The sequence below is a fragment of the Gadus morhua genome, chromosome 5 (genome assembly GCF_902167405.1).
Source record: "Gadus morhua chromosome 5, gadMor3.0, whole genome shotgun sequence".
Taxonomy (NCBI): Eukaryota; Metazoa; Chordata; class Actinopteri; order Gadiformes; family Gadidae; genus Gadus; species Gadus morhua.
In genome coordinates, this window is record NC_044052.1 from 1864624 (window position 1) to 1870296 (window position 5673).

At 45.7% G+C, this 5673-nt stretch overlaps 1 long non-coding RNA gene across 1 annotated transcript; it reads left to right on the forward strand.

Moving 5' to 3' along the window:
• The first annotated feature begins 280 nt into the window (after positions 1–280).
• On the forward strand, positions 281–812 carry LOC115544301 (uncharacterized). The gene is made up of 3 exons (XR_003976832.1): positions 281–325; positions 553–603; positions 688–812. It is a non-coding gene; the product is annotated as an uncharacterized LOC115544301 (long non-coding RNA).
• Positions 813–5673: the final 4861 nt, after the last annotated feature.

The window sequence follows — 5673 nt, forward strand, 5'->3', positions numbered from 1 at the left end:
GACGTCAGTGATGAATTCAGCGAACCTGACCCGGATTCGTCGGATGAGTGGTTGCCGTCAACCGGGAACAGCAGAGCCTCATCCCCTGACGCGTCTCCAGGAGGACGTGAGGGAGGTAAGAGTTAACTTTTCCCCTTCTCTCCTCCTTCAGTCCGTCACATGAACGCAATTTAGTTCCAGTACTTCGTTACTGTAGCTAATATGTGTTGCCAGTAGCCTACTGATACAATGTTGCAATTTACAGATCGTGCGTCCAGCAGAGCTCGCACTCCCACTCCCCCTCCCCCTCCCACTGCTCCCAATCCTTTTGGCAAAGCGAAGAAAGGTAAAAAAAAATGTATTCTTCACATCACACCGCAGCAATAAAAAAATATTTTTTTATTGTAGGCTAATTGTGTATTTTTCTATAATTTACAGGTCGTGCATCCAGCAGAGCTCCGACTCCTATTGGCAAAGCAAAGAAGAAAGGTAAAAAAAAGTATTCTTCACATCACACCGCAGCAATAAAAATTGATGTTTTATGGTAATTTTATATATTTCTATAATTTACAGGTCGTGCATCCAGCAGAGCTCCGACTCCTATTGGCAAAGCGAAGAAGAAAGGTAAAAAAAAGTATTCTTCACATCACACCGCAGCAATAAAAATAGATGTTTTATGGTAATTGTATATATTTCTATAATTTACAGGTCGTGCATCAAGCAGAGGTTGCGGGGATGACTGGCATCAAGCTGGCTGGCAACCAAACAATTTCCCCTTCACTGCAACCCCTGGACCCCGGAGGGCTGCTGCGGACATGGATAGCGACCTGCCAGCTGACTTCCTGACGCTCTTCCTGACGGATGAGCTGCTCCAAAATATTGTGGATCAGATCAACCTATACGCAAGTCAATATTTTGAAGCACACCCTGACAATCTGCCATATAGCAGAGGACATGCATGGAAACCAGTGTCAGTCCCAGAAATGAAAACTTTCTTTGGACTCAGTTTTCTCACTGGTTACATCAAAAAGCCTAGCCTTGAAATGTACTGGAGTGTTGATGAGGTAGATGCCACGCCCCATTTCGGCAAGACTATGCCAAGGAACAGATTTCAGATAATATGGAGGTTCCTTCATTTCAACAACAATGCATCACAGGATGCATCCGACAAAATGTACAAAGTTCGCCCAGTGTTGGATTACATTGTGGAAAAGTTCAAGGAGTTGTATCAACCAGGGCAAAACATTTGCATTGATGAGGGTATGATGCAGTGGCGGGGGCGCCTGTCTTTCAGGGTGTATAACCCACAAAAGCCTGTGAAGTATGGAATCAAATCCTACATACTGTGTGACTCTGCCACAGGGTACTGCTTCAATATGCGTCCTTATGTTGGGGAAGCTAGTACTCTGCCAGAGATAGTGTTCTCTCTCCTTGATCGTCTACCAGGTCATGGTTATAAATTGTTCATGGATAACTTCTACAATTCTGTAGCACTGTGTGAACGTTTACTGGGAGTGCAAACCAACGTCTGTGGAACACTGAGGAAACATAGGGGGGAACCTCAGATCATCAGCGAGATGACTAAGACTGACTTGGGGGTGGGGGAAAAAGTTGTGCGGCACAATGAGAGGGTGATGGTAGTAGCATGGCAGGACAAACGGTTGGTGAGGATGGTGACTACCTGCCACCAAGATAGCATGCAGTGGGTTGAAGTGTGGAGGAGGGGAAACAGAGAGAAGGTTGCTCAGCTCAAGCCGAGCGTGTTGTTGCGTACAATGCATCCATGAATGGGGTAGACAAGTTGGACCAAAATATTGCCTACTATCCCTTCATCCGAAGATCGCTGAACTGGTCAAAGAAGTTTGTAGCCTATCTCTTCCAACTATGCATGTTTAACGCCTATGTCCTCTACCGAGCCAGAAACCCAGGGGAGTGTAAAACCCTCTTGGAGTTCATTCGCAGGGTAGTGAAGTCCTGGACAGTAAAGCGACATCTGGGGGGGTGTGAGGAGGAGGAGGAGGTGGAGGAGGAGGAAGTGGCAGGTGTGGGGGCTGAGGGGTCTGGGGACTTGGAGGAAGGCCGACGTACTCCGAGAGCCCCATATAACACTGACCCAGAGAGCAGGCTAGACGGAGGGCTAAGCAAACACAAACTCCGACACCTGATGCCCACCAGCAAGAAGGGGAGACCAGCAAGGAGGTGTAGGGTCTGTGCTCGCAGTGGTCTGCGCAGCGAGACAAAAATGTGGTGTCAGTCCTGTCGTGTCCCCTTGCACGCAGGGGAGTGTTTCACAGCTTACCACACTAAGCTGAACTATTTTGTTTAGGGGTGGACACACACACACACACACACACACACACACACACACACACACACACACACACACACACACACACACACACACACACACACACACACACACACACACACACACACACACACACACACACACTACAGAGGGCCTGCTGTGAGGCTGGGCCAGGGGTTTTGTGCTGAACGCAAAGCCTTTTTTTCTCCCTGGCTTATCTGTCCGAGCTTGTCTTCTAAATCTTTTTTTAATTTGATAAGCATTAACGTTGCTTTGTCAGTGTCTTTCCCCTCTGAGACCAGAGTAGGTCTTGGGTTATGTTTGCATACCATTAGGCTAGTTGACCTATGACACTTTTGTTTGGATGGTTGTCACTCAATTTGTTCAAGGTGTGTTACTTCCCAGTATTTCCCTCCCAGGTGTGTTGCACCGCTATGCATTGTATTGTTCTTCTCTCCATTAGTTTGACCTGACAACACACACTGGTGTCTCTCAGGGGGAATGGCAGACACACACACACACACACACACACACACACACACACACACACACACACACACACACACACACACACACACACACACACACACACACACACACACACACCTGACATTTTGTATATATTGTATATATATTGGTTATATATTTGCAAATAAATTATTATTGTCCTGTCAAAATACCTGTGTCAATGTTTTTTTTGCTGTTTTATGGAGGGAAACCACTTTTCAGGTGTTGAAGGGGTCACTAAAACAAAAAGCTTGTTTTCTCCATTTCTGGTCAAAAACAGGTGTTTTTGGTGAAACCAACGTATGTTCTACTGCCGATTACTAAAGAACGGAAAAGGGTAGAAACAAACGGTTTGTTCCTGATGAAAGAAGAGAGTCTACTCTGTCTTTTGGTAGTTTCAGTGTTTTACATAGTCATAGAACTCACTGTTCCGTGGGTCTTTGGAAATCAGTCAAAATGCTGTAAAACGCTTGGCAGTATGGGGCTCTCTGCACTGAAAATGGCTGGCAGCCAATGAGTTAATTGCAACAAGGCGACTCCGGGGACGCCTCTCTCTCTCTCTCTCTCTCTCTCTCTCTCTCTCTCTCTCTCTCTCTCTCTCTCTCTCTCTCTCTCTCTCTCTCTCTCTCTCTCTCTCTCTCTCTCTCTCTCTCTCTCTCTCTCTCTCTCTCTCTCTCTCTCTCTCTCTCTCTCTCTCTCTCTCTCTCTCTCTCTCTCTCTCTCTCTCTCTCTCTCTCTCTCTCTCTCTCTCTCTCTCTCTCTCTCTCTCTCTTGCTCACGGAGCGCTAGCACACGCTGTCTACCAGCCATTATATGCACTGACGTAGCCTGCATGGCCCCTTGCACTATATAGGCCTATGTTCCGAGACTAATTACTACAACCTGCCAACGAATAATGTTAATTAAATGCGTCATGCCTCCACAACACTATCAACACGTTAACAATCAGTCAGACACTCGGTTATGTTAAACAGTTAATTTGTTAAGGGAAGGCCTATATCAAACTAATTGCCGGTGTTTCCACATGTATTATAGTCTTTATTATTATTATATAGAAGTAGCCCTATATTTAAACCTTTTAAATAAATTTTTAACTTTTTAATGATGCTATGTAGCCAGACATCTTTTTCCTTTCAAGGATTTAAACCAAGAGTAATTTTAACAGCCTTAACCCCAAAACATGCACATATTTTGCACGACAATAAAAGCAACAGAGGCGCTCATCTATTGCGGCCACTGAAGTGTGCTATATCATTTGTGGAGACCATTGTGGTTCATATAGTTCAGCTGCAGTTGATAGAAACATTGCGAAACATAGTGATTGCATGATTTTCACACTGTTACGACTGCGTCGTCGTCAGTAAAAGAATGAGAAATGAACATCATGTTTGAAAAAAGTTTTTTTTATTTCAAAACTCAAAGAATAAACGGTTCAAAGGTGCCCACACCAACAAGCAACATTTTAAGAAGTGTGGGGGGGAATAGCTGACATAACTGCGGTCACTGGCAACACTAGGTCCGATGTGGAGCGAAAAAGAAAGCGTCCGAAGTTCGACAGCAAACTTCCTCAACGACGAGGAAGTACGCGCCATGGCCATCTTCCATGGCATCCCCGGGGGAATGGATATCCATGCGGGTATCACGGAAGAGGGAGATCCTTCACGTGAGCAATGGCAGGAGGATGAGGAACCCAGGATCCCCCAACAGTCCACCTCGGCTGGCCCACCTCCCTACCCGTCACATCTAAAAAGAGAACAAAAAAGCCTTATGACAACGTGTTCACAGTTCATTCAACTTTCCCAAAACACACACACACATATATATATATATATATATATATATATATATATATATATATATATACATACACATATACATATACATATACATATATGTATATATATATAGAAAATATGTTTAGCATATACTGAAAAATATCACCTTGCTGCTCCAGGGTCTCTAGCTGACGTGCCATAATGTCCAACTTTGCCCTCTTCAGCCAATCACCTCTTTATGGTAATCGGCGGATTCCCGGAGCAGACCACACACGTCCCTCAGCAGAGCCACCTTCTCCCTCTCCAACTCCACCAGGTCTTGGCTGCATTGGCAGCCACGAACGATGATGGAGGCGGTGGCAGTGGAGGCGGTGGAAGGGGTGGTGATGGTAGCCGAGGTGGACGGTGCGGTCATGACGGGTAGGGAGGTGGGGGCAGCCGAGGTGGACTGGTGGGCAATCCTGGGTTCATCCTCCTCCTGCCATTCCTCACGTGAAGGATCTCCCTCTTCAGGGATACCTGCATGGATATCCATTCCCCCGGGGATGCCGCGGGAGGCTGAGAAGCCTATGATGGCCATGGCTCGCTCTTCCTCGCCGTTGAGGGCCTGCGCCGTGTTCACCCCGGCACCAGTCAAATTAGTTTGCTGTCGACATTCAGACGCTTTCTTTTTCGTTAGACTTACAAAGTCTTGCCATTTTTTTCGGACATCCACATCGGACCTAGTGATGCCAGTGAGCGCAGTCATTCTCTCTGCTATTTCTCCCCACTTCTTAGTTTTTTGCTTGTTGGTGTGGGCACCTTTGAAACGGTCAAATAATATGCCTTTGTTGGCCTCCAACTCCTCCAGCAGAATGTTAATCTCTTCTGCCTTAAACATATACCTCCTCTTTTTCCCTTTGTCCGCCATTTTCTAGAGGCCTTACCCTATTTCCGGAGGGGCTTTTATAGCCAATCAAATTATCAATCAAGGAAACCCTTATGCGGAATCAGATTAAGTCGGCTCTCTTTGCTGCGCAAAGCATGTTTCAGAAATCAGCCCATTAAGATAAATGTAGTTGTCACACAAGCTATTTTTAATTTTTTGTCATATGGAATTATTTC